The sequence below is a fragment of the Triturus cristatus genome, chromosome 4_2, assembly GCF_964204655.1.
Source record: "Triturus cristatus chromosome 4_2, aTriCri1.1, whole genome shotgun sequence".
Lineage (NCBI taxonomy): Eukaryota > Metazoa > Chordata > Amphibia > Caudata > Salamandridae > Triturus > Triturus cristatus.
This window is the reverse complement of record NC_140586.1, coordinates 273,175,276-273,188,938: the sequence shown is the minus strand read 5'-3', so window position 1 is coordinate 273,188,938 and position 13,663 is coordinate 273,175,276. Positions and strand designations below refer to the sequence as shown.

Below are 13,663 nucleotides of genomic sequence, written 5' to 3'. Positions count from 1 at the left end.
TGTGACTAGCAGGCTCGCCGATTTTTAAAGGTTGGGAGTAAAAGTAAAAACACCCCCAAGAAAACCTACAGTGTGGCTGACAACGCTTAAAGAAAAGAAGACAGCGTTGTCAAGATTCAGGCTGCCACAAGATATTGCAGGCTCTAACTGGTATCAGGACACCACTTGAAAAGGTGCAGGGAAGGACAGCCTGAACTTAAACATTAGGCGAAAAACCTATTGGCTCAGCTAAACAATTGAATACAGGCGGTGCATATCGAAAGACGTACCTGCTTTAAGACACCATTGAACATGTGTCAACGTGACTTTTTAAAAAATTCTATGACTCCAAAGACTATGATGCAAGTGGTCTAAAATCACAAAAGTTGAGAGGTGATAAAGTCGTCCTGAACACCCACAGAAGGACTTCAACCCCTACACTTAAAAAAGAAGAACAAAACTTTGGTTTTAAATTCTCGTCCGTCCTGAGGAAGGTGCTACTATTGTAACCTATGCACCGAAACGCGTCAACAGTGGGACTTTTTAAAGCATATGAAATGTATTTGTGTAGTATTTAATTTGCAATTTTGAAAGTACATGATTTGAACTGTGTGTGACTCTGAGATAGATACCGTAATACGGAATTGTTAGATAGCATATATAAGACTGTACCAGAGCACCCAATCAGAGTATATATTGAATGCAATTTTAAAATATGATTTTATTGAACATAAGTGTTTTCCTATGAAAAATAAATTTTGAGAGTAACAAAAAGTATATTCTAGTCTGGAGTAATAATATTTGTCCAGTGTCACAGTCAAAAATCAAAGGTTATTGATCTAAATGTGTAGGCCTCATGGTCACCAACTAAAAGAGTAATACACAGAAAGGAATCTTTTTTGATAAACTTCTCGAGGGTGCGGCAGGCCTTCTTGGAGTCCTTGAGTTCGTCGGTGAACCAGGGGGCCTTCTTGCTTCTGGGCCTGGTGAGTGGGTTCTTCAGTGGGGCGAGGTCGTTGGCACAGGAGGTCAGCCATTGCGTGAGGTCGAGGGCTGCTGTATTAGGGTCCGTTGTCCTGACCGGTGGGTTCTGGCTGAGGGAGGTGGTGAGCTGGTCGACGGTGATCTTGCTCCAGTTTCTGTGGGGAACCTGCTTCGGGTGGTGGTGGACCGTGTTGTTCTTGAAGCTGAAGTGGACGCAGCTGTGGTCAGTCCAGTGGAGTCCGGTGCAGTGGCTGAAGGTGACGTGCTTGCTGGATGAGAAGAGGGGGTCGAGCGTGTGGCCGGCGTAGTGGGTGGGGGTGTTGACCAGTTGCTGGAGTCCGAGGTTGGCGAGGTTGTCCAGCAGGGTGGTCGTGTTGCGGTCGTTGTTGTTCTCCAGGTGGAAGTTGAGGTCCCCGAGGAGGATGTAGTCGGCGGAGGGGAGGGCGTGAGGGCTGATGAAGTCCGTGATGTCTTCGCAGAACTGTGCGCGTGGTCCCGGGGGTCTGTAGATGAGGGTGCCCCTGAGGGTAGTCTTGGGGTCGGTGTGGATCTGGAAGTGCAGGTATTCGGCGGTGTTAAATGCGTCGGTGGAGTCAGTCGAGATGCGAATGGTGCTTTTGTGAGCGATGGCGATGCCCCCTCCGGTCTGGTTGTTGCGATCCCTCCTGATGATCTTGTAGCCGTCCGGGATGGCTATGGCGATGTCGGGGGCTGAGGAGTCGTTCATCCAGGTTTCCGTGAGGAAGGCGACGTCTGGAGATGCGGTGTCAAGGAGGTTCCAGAGTTCCACGGCGTGTGTGTGGACAGAGCGGGTGTTGATCAGGATGCACTTGAGGTGGTTGCTGTTGTCCGTCTTGGTGGGCGTGGTGCCTGTTTGGAGGCAGGAGAAGTTGCAGGATCGGCAGACGAAGGGTCCATGGGTGCGTCGCGGGGACGCTCGGTAGCATCCGGGGGCTCGGGCGGTTTTGAGTGCGATGAGCGTAGCGAAGTCGTAGGTCCTGCGGGGGGGCTGGCGGTCGCGGGGGCCAGGGGATCTGGCGCTGGGCGCGGTCCAGGCGCGGATGGGCTTACCTTTGGCGCACCTTCGGCGCTCAATCGGCGCTCCCGCTGCGCACATCCGCTGCGCGGTCGCTCAGGGGGCGTCATAAATAAGGAGCCGGGAGGGAGGGTCAGCTGGGAGGCGGGAGCGGGTTGTCCAATGGGCAGTGAGGGGAGGCGGGACTGCAGGCGGAGGCGGGAGCAGGAAGGAGGAGAGCGGGTCAGCGGCGGCGGAAACGGCGGGAAAAACGGAGCTGAAGTGACCGGGGCAGCGGCGTCGGTCAGTGGGCGAGGAGGGGCAGCAGCGGCAGGAAAGCGACAGGCGGAACCTGAGAAGCAGCAGGCAGCAGGCAGGAGGCGGCGGCGGCGTGAAACCAGGTAAGTGGCGTCAGGCGGTGGTTACAGGGTGGGCAGGTGCCAGGCAGCGACAGGTAGGCAGAGCAGTGGAGAGGAGCGACCGGCTGTGGGGGCACAGGGGTCACACTGACCAGCCCGCTACGGTCCCCTTAAATAAGGAGCCGGGAGGGAGGGTCAGCTGGATGGCGGGAGCGGATTGTCCAATGGGCAGTGAGGGGAGGCAGGACTGCAGGCGGAGACGGGAGCAGGAAGGAGGAGAGCGGGTCAGCTGCGGTGGAAACGGCGGGAAAAACGGAGCTGAAGTGACCGGGGCAGCGTCGGCGGTCAGCGGGCGAGGAGAGGCAGCAGCGGCAGGAAAGCGACAGGCGGAACCTGAGAAGCAGCAGGCAGCAGGCAGGAGGCGGCGGCGGCGTGAAACCAGGTAAGTGGCGTCAGGCGGTAGTTACAGGGTGGGCAGGTGCCAGGCAGCGACAGGTAGGCAGAGCAGTGGAGAGGAGCGACCGGCTGTGGGGGCACAGGGGTCACATTAACACAGTCTCAGTTTGATCCAGAACCAAGGAGCAAGAGATTAAGAAAGAACAAAAACCTTGACAGGAGCAATTTCTGAGGTCTTTGCACCTCAACAAACAATGGAGGTCTTGGCACCTCAACTAACAACGGAGGTCTTCGCACCTTAAATCCCCAAGGTGCCCATGGCGGCACAAAAAATTCAGGTGCCCTTCGCGGCACAAGGTTTCAAAGAGCTCCTTACATTGTGGGAGATGACGATTCAAACGCTTTCCCTGAATTTATGGACGAATACGTCCTTGATCTTAATGACGATGAAGAGGGATTCGATGAATTGACAGAAGATCTCCCTTCCTCCTCTAAGAGTACCATCCTTAACCCACTAGGAGAAGAAATGTTCTCTCCAAACAATTTAAAACACCCTAGAATCTCTGATTGGCTACCATAAGAGCATGTGTCAAAGTTTATAAAAAAGTGGATTAGAAACCTCCTAGAGAGAGAAACACGAAATGTGCTTAGAGCTGAGTGCTCAAGACCTTCCTTAGAGGACAAAACATGTTATACTCCCAACCTGGACCCAGAAATTATTAAATTTTTATTTAAACTTGGGTGTGACCCAAGAAAGGGAATGGAAAAGACACTCAAAGGTTGTCAGGATCGTCTTCTGGATGTCCTGGGTCCGCTAGCCAGAATTCTAGCTTCAGCAGAAGAGAGCCACATTAACGGTACTCAACCGGTTACCGAGATAATTAGAGGCTGGAGCCAGAGAGCTATCATCCTCCTGGGTAATGCTAATACCAGCATTAATTCGGAAAGACGTAGGATTGTCCTTATGAGGATAAATCCCAAATTGAGCGATTTGGCCGACAAAGAGCCCTGTAAGAGCCCTAAATGACTGCTGTTTGGTGAGGACCTCATACAGTCTTTGGGGAAATATGTTTCCACCTTCACTACACTTGATAAAGCGCAACAGAATATGCACAAAGTTTTTAATAACAACCTTTTTGGACGGGCTGGAAGACGGGCCTCTTTTCTGGGTGCTTCAATCAAAGGTCCTACTCAAGAGGCCGTGGCTATGGGAGAGGATACCAACAACAATTCAATACTCCTCAGTTCTACCCTCAAAGAGGTAGAGGCCATTGAGGCAGAGGATTTAGATCACGTGGAACAGATCATTCCAATTCATCCTCAGGTGAGTGTTCTCCCTTCTCCTTCTTCCCCTTTAAAGGTGGGCGGCAGACTCAGACATTTTTTAAACAATTAGAATTTAATTACTCAAGATTCTTGGGTTTTAAATACGGTGAAAGGTTTTATGATAGATTTCACACATACACCTATTCAGACATCTTTCCCGAAGGAAATTCACCTGACTCTGGACCAACAAAAGATTATAGAGGAAGAGATCTGCTCTATGATCCAAAAGGGTGCAATTTTAGAAGTCCCAATCGAACAATTGGGCTTCATAAGCAACCTCTTTTTGGTAGAAAAAAAGGGCAAAGGATGGAGACCCGTCATAAACTTGAGAGACCTGAACAAGTTTCTGACGTACAGACATTTCAAGATGGAGGGCATCCATCTTCTCAGAGATTTACTACTAGAAAAAGACTGGCTAGTCAAACTAGACCTGAAAGATGCCTACTTCACTATCCCTATGGCAAAGATTCATCAACCCTTTCTCCAGTTTCTTTGGAAGAATCACTTATACCATTTTCAAGCACTCCCTTTCGGTCTTTCATCCGCCCCTTGGTGTTTCACCAAAGTTATGAGAGCCGTCAGATCTTATCTAAGATCAAGGGGAGTTTGTCTAATCATTTATCTGGACGACATCCTTATTATGTCCCAAGATGCCTATCAACTGGTCCAGGATCTGAACTTCGCGATGAATCTCCTAGAGAATCTAGGATTCATCATAAACAAAGAAAAATCATGTCTGACTCCCGCAAGGTCCATAGAATTTCTGGGATTCACGGTAGATACAATACGTTGCCTTCTTCTACTTCCCTCAAAGAAAATCTAAAAAATCAGAAAGGAAATAAGGTATGTTTTGAAACATCAAGACCTATCCCTGAGGGAACTTGCCAGACTCCTAGGCCTTCTCTCGTCTTCCATCCAAGCCATCTTTCCTGGACCCCTCAACTATCGGGCCCTTCAGAGGATCAAAGCAAGAGCCCTGAGATCTGGACAATGGTACGGAGATCGGATTTGCTTGGACCAAGAAGCTTGTTCAGAATTGAGTTGGTGGCTGAACAACCTAGACGCCTGGAATGGGAAGGCAATCTTTGGTCCAAAACCAAATTTGTTTCAGAATCAAATGCGAGCCTTCACAGCTGGGGAGCCTGCTTACTCAATCAGAACACTGTTGGCCTGTGGTCTCGAGAGGAATTTCTTCACCACATAAACTTCCTCGAATTGACTGCTGGTCTCTACGCCCTTATGAGTTTCAAACATTCTCTTCAAAGAAGGTCCGTCATTCTAAAGATGAACAACATGTCAGCAGTGGCTTATATCAACCGACTGGGCGGGACGAAATCTGCGGACCTATCCAATCTAGCCAAGAAGCTTTGGATGTTTTGTCTGGAGCACAAGATTTCGCTGAAAGCGGAATACCTTCCGGGAAAGGCGAACTTCTCTGCAGATTGGAACTCGAGGTTCCTCATGGATTACAGAGGTTGGAAACTGAATGTTTATGTATTCAATACCCTGAACAAGATCTGGGGGCCCCTGGAGATAGACTTGTTTGCAAGCAGATTGACCTTCCAACTCGAGAACTACTTCAGCTGGATGCCCGACCCGGGTGCTCTAGCTGTCAACGCCTTCCTTCAATCTTGGAAGGAGATCCAAGGTTATGCCTTTCCTCAGTTTGCCATGATTCAGAGGGTCCTACAGAAAGTGAGACAAGAACAGTGTTGCCTCTTATTGATAACGCCTTTCTGGCCTTCTCAGGCTTGGTTCCCGGCCATTCTAGAACTGACTTGCAGTCCCCCCTTTTTGAATTCCTTTCCTAGAGGATCTTCTTACAGACGTAGACAGTTGAATTCATCTCCTAACTCTGAACGGGAGTTTATTCCTTCGTGCCTGGAAAGTGTCAGGAGATCCAATGAAATTTCAGGCCTTTCGGGGACGGCTTCAACTCTCCTCAGAGAATCTTGAGCACCAGGCACACATTACAGATATAACGATATCTGGAAACTATGGATACGTTGGTGCTTGGAAAGGAAGCTGGATCCCTTGGAGGCCCCTATTGTTGACATAGTCAATTTCCTTGTTGAACAATTTGAGAGAGGCCTGAGTTATAGATCTAGCAATTGTTTTAGATCTGCTATTTCCGCGGGTCATGCCCTCATCAACGGTAAGACTATTGGTAAAAATGTCATTATCTGTAGAGTCATGAAAAGTATCCGCTTGAGGAGACCTCCTAAAGCCAAATATGAAACTCTTTGGGACGTTAAACTGATTTTCGATCTCTTCAATAATTGGCCTTCAAATTCTCTTCTTAACAGGAAAAACCTTTCTATTAAATTAGCCACTCTTTTGTGCCTAATCTCTTGAAGGAGAGCTTCTGACATCAAAGCTTTCAAAATTTCTAGACGTTCTTACAATATGTTTGGTGTGAAGTTTGATATTCATAAGAGAACTAAAACTATGTCTGACTCTATCTTTTATCCTCGTTTTGATCTTTGTCCCAACCTCTGTGTTGTGGAGTGCATGATAGAATACGATCGCAGTATGTTTCAGCTTCGTTCACAGGGTGTTAATCAATTGCGTATTTCCTTTGTTAAACCCTACAAAGGGATTAGCTCCTCTTGTATCGCTAGATGGATCAAAACTGCTATGAGTCTAGCTGGTATTGATTTAACCAAATTTCAAGCTCATTCCCTAAGAGGTGCTATGGCCAGTAAATCTCTCTGGTCTGGAGGTAAGTTGGATGACATCCTTAAATCTGCTGACTGGTCTAATGCCAGTACCTTTGCACGTCATTATTGTAAACCTATTGAACACATTTCTGATGTTGTTTTAGAAAGCTACCAACATGCATAATGTAGCCTCCGGTCTTGTAATGAAATTGCGATTCTCATATTAACATGACTAGAGAATCTGAATTTCATTAAAGACACGGCGGCTGACATTATCCCTCCCTCCCACCCTCTGGTGGTACTTCATTGATAATGTTACTTATTACATTTTATTGTAATGCACTTTATACTTGTGTATTGTCTACGAATTTTTCAAAATTTCTTTTCTCGAACTAATTCCCTTCTCTTTTCAGGTAATACTTAATTGCTGCTTTTACCACCTTATCAACGATGGATCCCTTTACTTCGTTAATTCCTTTTCACCATTGGAATCCTTCTTCTTCCTCCTTCATTTGTTCTACTTCTGAAGATTATCTTGAAGTTTGCCGTCTCAAGTTCTTTATGGACTGATCTCTTGTTCATTTAAAAGAGGCTGATTGTTACTGTCTCATGGCATTTATGTGTTGCCTTTATTCTATTCGGAACTTTATCTATTGTGATGTATGCGGCTGCTTGGGTCTGCATTAAAGGAAAATGCATAATGTCAGCCTCCGTGTCTTTAATGAAATCCAGATTCTCTAGTCATGTTAATATGAGATTCGCAATTGCAAGTGGCTATCGAGCAAAGTCCTCTACTCCATGACCCCCATTCACAAATATGACCTGAAAATGGCAATCAATGAACCTGGATTCCTATTTTGTGAGCCTGCAATGCTGTTGTTTATTTTTTTCTTTCATCCAGACGAAGTGGAGGGAGATTCCCATCACCTCAGAAAAGGATGAGGACTCAACAAGTCAGTATGGGTTTTACAGAATGCACCTCACTTTCCTAGCATGGTTTCCTAAGGCTCTACATTCTGCCCAATGCGCCCTTTCTCATCACTGCAAGATACCATTTAAGACGGAGCGTGATGACAGATAGATCTACGTCTGCCGGGAGGAAATGTAGATGGCCATGACAACATCATCAGTTGTTTAGACCACATACAACAATGGATGAGAGAAGGTGTCCGTTGCTTAAGCTACCTAAAACATAAATCCTTTCTTAGGAGGACAAGACAGCACATCTTTACCGCTCTGCAGGCTTCCAGCCCATAAACTGCCGCCTCCAACAAATCAGAAAACAAAGACTCTGGGGAATGGATTTGGCTCAAACCTCTGATTCCCCAGCCCCTGGTCAAATAGGTCAATTTGCACCTCTCCTTGCACTGTAAAACTCTTGCTTTCTTACAAATCACTTGTCAAATGGAACCGACAAGATGACTGGTCTTAGGATAGATGGATTACTGTGAAGTGATTTATGTAGGTCTTCTAAAGAATGTGTCTGACAGATTCCTGAGACTCCAAATTCAAGCCGCCAAGAAGTGCCTAAGCCTTGGTATGTCTGACCATTCCAAGCTGTGTCTGAAAGTGCTCCTTTTGACTTTCAGCGGAAGCGAGGATTAAATTCAAGTCACCGTGCATAATGCACAAGACGTTTGGAACGAAGGCCCACATACTTATGAAATTGGCTTCTCATGATATCCCTTTTATAAAAATTTGGTCAGAAACATCACACAACATCATACTTGATTAATCACCATGCCTTTGGCCATCAGAAGCAAAGAGGACGTTACTTAGGAGTGCTGGGTCAACATCTATGGAATGTCTTGGACATCCAATTCAGAACTCAAACTAACTACCTATAGCTCAGAAAACTCCTCAAAACCAAGCACTTTCAGGTTCAGACACATTTGCCTAGGGCAGTACCAGGTTAAGGAACTGAGGAATATTGGGTATGGCGCCCATCACTTTCCACTGGACCTTAACAACCCTGGTATTTTTCTCCCCACTCCATGCACTATGTGTATATTCTTCCTACTCCTATCTATAAGGGTACCACTTGAAACTATCACAAGATGAGTCGGTGCGGTACAAAACAACTAAATAAATGAATAAAAAAATATAAAACCCTAGACAAGCTCTACGTGAACGTGCCAGAAGGCTAAGTAATTGGTGCACGTGTTCTATACAAAGCTGTGTAAAACAGTGTAACAATTAAAATCACGCATTATAAGGTCTGCCATTGACCTGTAGCAACACCACAAAAAAATAGGACAGTGTATAAATTAAGTGTCAGGTAAGGGCTAATTATGCGGCGTAATGTGGCACATGTTCTAATAGCGTTACTTCATTATTTTGTCATTTTTACACATGCTAACACTCCTGGCCAAAGGTTTCACCTCATCAATACCAGTTTAACAGCCACAAGCAGCAAAAAGCAACAGAAAGATGACCAGTTAACCTTTGTGAAGGCTTATCCTTCACGGCAACATGTGTAGCTGCGTTTTGTAACTTTTGATCAGTTTGAGCTAGAAACAATTTTTTGGTTAAAATCTGCAGATTATGCAGCAGGATTATTCGAAAAGCGCTGCAAATCTATAATTATGCAGAAAACGCTGCAACCACAACATCAAATAATTCCTGTGGCACTGCCCATTGGGCACCAAATCTCGGTCACTGGGCCATATTTCCTACAGTCTGAGAAAACACTTCAAATGTGGCAAGCAACGGCCTAACATAAAGGTCCTGATTATCAAGTGACAGAATAGGATGGGGCATTTACTGCACCCTCTAAACCCCAATACCATGCGTTGAGGTATTACTGTGAGTAGAAAATGCCTCTTATTCTCAGTTTTTTAGCCCAGGAAATGAGGCATAAAATGTGTATTCGTTATTTAATTGCACCAATATCCAAATCTTTTGACTTTTTACTAGTACATTTACACTGCAAGCATCTGAAAGGGGCAGACAGCAGAGTGCGAAAAATATTGCATAACCTGAAATTACCATCCACGTGCAAACTCCGGTTTGCAAACACAGGCCCAGATTATAACTGGGGGTTAAATTTGAACCCCTAGGCACATTTTCGAATTACCTTTGCGTAGCGAGATAATTGTCACTCTAATCCAACCGACCCGAGCAAGGAAATGTATGCAGTTTTATTTTGTCTACAAGTTTATATTTTGTGAGATTTTCTGTGCTCAGTGCATTGCGCAGAACACAAAAAACGTAGTTTATATTGAGGAGAACCATTTTGTTACCATTAAACAATGATAAATACAAGACAAAATATTGTGCAAATCATTATTTTCACGAATGCGGCAAACTGAAGTAATTTTCAAAGGATATTTAAAAAACCTTTGCCATTTTCTATATCACTGTCTAATGCAAGGCTTAGACATTACAAGGACAAATAAATGTAACTCTAGGGTTCTACATGCAGGGTGGGGTACTGCCTGGCGCAAGTCACACCTGAGAGGCACAAGGCTATTAAGGGAAGGCCTCACGAACATGGAAAGCAGGGCAGGATTTAGCTATCAGCGGTGCAGAAGGTGCAGTGGTACCGGGGTGCACGGGTTAGTGCGGTCCACCACACCCTCGTTATGACTCTGTTTTATTACTCTATAATGCACAGTGTGGTGGGCCCATTTACCATGTCAGCATTAGGGCCGATGGTTCCCCTTTCACGTTAGTGAAGCAGGGCGCTGTTCCCTTACTCTTATTTATTTTTGAATTTTATGTAGAGTATTGAACAATACAGCACAGAGGTAGTTAAAACAGTCTCAAAGGTATATAAGAATCCAGCATTAAGGTAACGGCGTTTGTGACAGATTAGAGACTGAGCAAGTCAGGAGGCCTCATCAAAGGGTCTTGTCGATTGGGGTTGGATCCTTGGGATACACTGTTCAGTTTGGGAGCGTGTTGAAGTAGTTGTTGAGTAGTAGAGGTTTGAGTTCTCGTTTGAAGCAAGAGAAGGAGGGGTTGCAGCCGAGCTCCTTAGGTAGTGAGTTCCAAATCCTAAAGCACGCCTGGGCATTTTTCTTTTTCAGTTTTGGCGGGATGAGTAAAAGTCAGTTGGAGCTTCTCAGTGCCCGTCCTCTCCCTGCTCTGAGTCATAAGTGCCACAACTATGCAGATTATCCACCATGACACAGTGTGGTGGTACACTATGTGGTATCACATCCCACAGAGGGTATCACCACATGGGGTTGGTCCGGATTGTCTCAACTTCAGTGCCTGCACTGGTATTTCAAGTACTGGCAAACTTTTTTTTTGCATATTTGCCCATTTTAGCACTCCAAGCGAAAACATGAGGGCTCCCCAACATTTTTTTTACTGTGACTTTCTGCTCCTCAATGTTCATTAGTTCTGAGACGTAACCAATCTCAGACTTACAGAGCACAGTTGTTGAGGCCAAGGAGCCAACCTCTGAATGGGCAGTGAATAAGGGCGGCAGCATATTGCTGGAAAGACAGAGGTCCTGATTATAAGTGCACACTAAGTTCTGGTCCCTTCCGCAAGGATCGGAATTTTGAGCAAAGTGGCTTTTACCACATGGGTTATTCAACCCGGGGTGGGTTTTATAGTGCATGTGGTGATTACAGAATTTTGGACAGTTTTCCCTAAACAAATTCAGGGAGGTGAAACCTGCCTAAATGTGAAGGAGAAAAGATCTGCAAAAAAGGCAAAATGTGAGAATTTGTCTTGATAAATACAGCCTCCGCATAGTATTCCTCATTTGCAGGGCGATAACTTGGAATATTAGTTATTTATTGCACCCAGTACATTTTGACAGGAAAAAAAACTAGTCAAAGAAACCTACTGAGAAACAGCTGGAAAATGGGAAAAACGCACAGAAATAGAGGCAGTCAGGGCCGGCTTTAGTGCTGGTGGCGCCCTGTGCGATAATGTTTGTTGGCGCCCCCCCCCCCACAATGACCACCTCCACCACGGATTGTCTCACTAGCACCCTTTAACCTCTTCAGCGCTGCGCGGATTCCCGCGCGGTGCTGAAAGTTCTGAGCGCGGGCGGGGCCATGACGGAACGGTTCCGTCATAAGCACAGCCCAACCGACGTGCATGACGGAACCGTTCCGTCATCGGCGTCGAAGAGGTTAACAATGACCAAGTCACCATAACCACACTCTCTCAGATGCATTGAATTAGTTATATAGCGCCACTCATACCAGTGTAGGGTGTCCGAGCACTTTGCATCACACACACATTACACAGAGACAATCAATCATACGTGTGTAAATCCGTGTGAAATGTTACATAAGCCAAAGGACTGAAAGTGTAGGAGTCACATGTCATCCATACTGGTAGGCAGTATAGTTTAAGAGTGCTTGGTCAGGAGAAGCACAAACTCAGAGTCGAAAAAGAAACAGCATAGTTGGGAGTTTTCCTTAATAATAAGAATCGATTTCTAGCCAAATTCACCCTTTTTGCAACATTAATCAATGTTCTAATAATGTATACTTTGCAGTGTGTATGTAGTTCAAAGGTGAAAGTTAATAGCTCACTATTCTATATTAGGACTTTAAGTTATAAATTGCAAGTAACAAAAGGATGTCTCTTTTGAAAGCAGTAACCTGCTGATCTGTTTACATCATACGCACTCTGTAATCTACTTGGTACACGTTCTTTGCAGCAGCTTCACCGAAGTCAAAACCTCAACTTTATCTCCAGGAAGATAATTAATCACACGAGTTTTCTTGACATTTATGTGAGGCCTGGTAATTGCCGGCGGAAAGAAACGCTGCAGCAGGTGTTTCAAAAGCTTAATAAACGTTTAAACAGGGCGCCCCCAGGAAGCCAGCACCAGGCAGTAATATCTGATGTCACACGCTATGCCTCATTCTGGCTTAGAAAAACTTGAAAGAGGAGGTATTTATCACACAGGCTAAATAGCTACCATATAAACTGGTGTAGTAAGAACCAAAATCTACAAGCTACTCCCCAAGAAGTCGTAATTGACTGTTTTTTATCGCACCCAAAACATTCTAACTCCGAGAAAGTCAGATTTAATCAGGTGCGACAAATACCACTGACTGGCCTGTTCGTGTCGAGGTTCTTGTAAGAAGGGCCTGATTCCAAAGTTTCCATATATTGAAACACATGCAAGAAGAATACTGAATTACACTGACTTTGACAGCAAAAAAAGATGCATTCATTTGAGTCACAAGTGAATTGCATTCCATCACTATTTAGCTTGCTTGTGCCATTTTCGTGCTCTGTTTTGTTTCTCTCCCTGTACTTCGAGTCATTGATACCTCGTACACCCACAGACGCCCCACCCCCTCCATTGCTGCGGGGCCGTTCTTGACCACGCTAAAGGGGAGCTACGGGGTTTCCAGAGCAAACCCATAATAACCTAGGCACAGGCATCTGGGCAGTGCTCATTAAGCCGACGAAGCCCTGGTGTGCCCGGGAACCTTCCAAGTAGCATAGGCAGGATTCCTTGGTCCCGGTACAAGCACTGACTGCTATTGGGGTAGTAAACTACAACACTTATCAGGATTCAATGGGCAAAACAGGGCTTTGTGCCCCGGTGCCACTGCACCGGATGCACCAATGACAGCTACCCTCCTGGTCCTTCTGCAAACCCATCAAATGCTGCTTCGATGAGCTGTTCAGGTTATAGAAGTGAGTGAGAGCAAGGGAGAAATGAAAGGGGGGAGGAGATCCAGAAAGAGGAACACAAATGGATAAATGGAGAAAGAAATTGAGTGAACAGAGATGAGAGAAAAGGGGTAAAGGAATAGATGTTATTGTTCTGTCACCGTGGGACTACTTGAAAGAGCTAGTGGGGCGCAGTCTTCTCCCTATATTTGCCGTTTCTATGGCACTTTGCAACAAGTGAATTGCCTTTTGCCGCTTTAATAATGAATGGATTACTTATTTGGCAACTCAGTGAGATAATACACGTTATCTTCTTTAGCAGGATGAAATACGGATTTGAT

General features: G+C 45.6%; 1 protein-coding gene across 1 annotated transcript in view; it reads right to left on the bottom strand.

The window, feature by feature from the left end:
• Positions 1–13,663, bottom strand: part of TLCD4 (TLC domain containing 4) — a 442,351-nt gene that overhangs the window by 428,162 nt on the left and 526 nt on the right. The gene's annotated exons all lie outside the window — the stretch shown is intronic.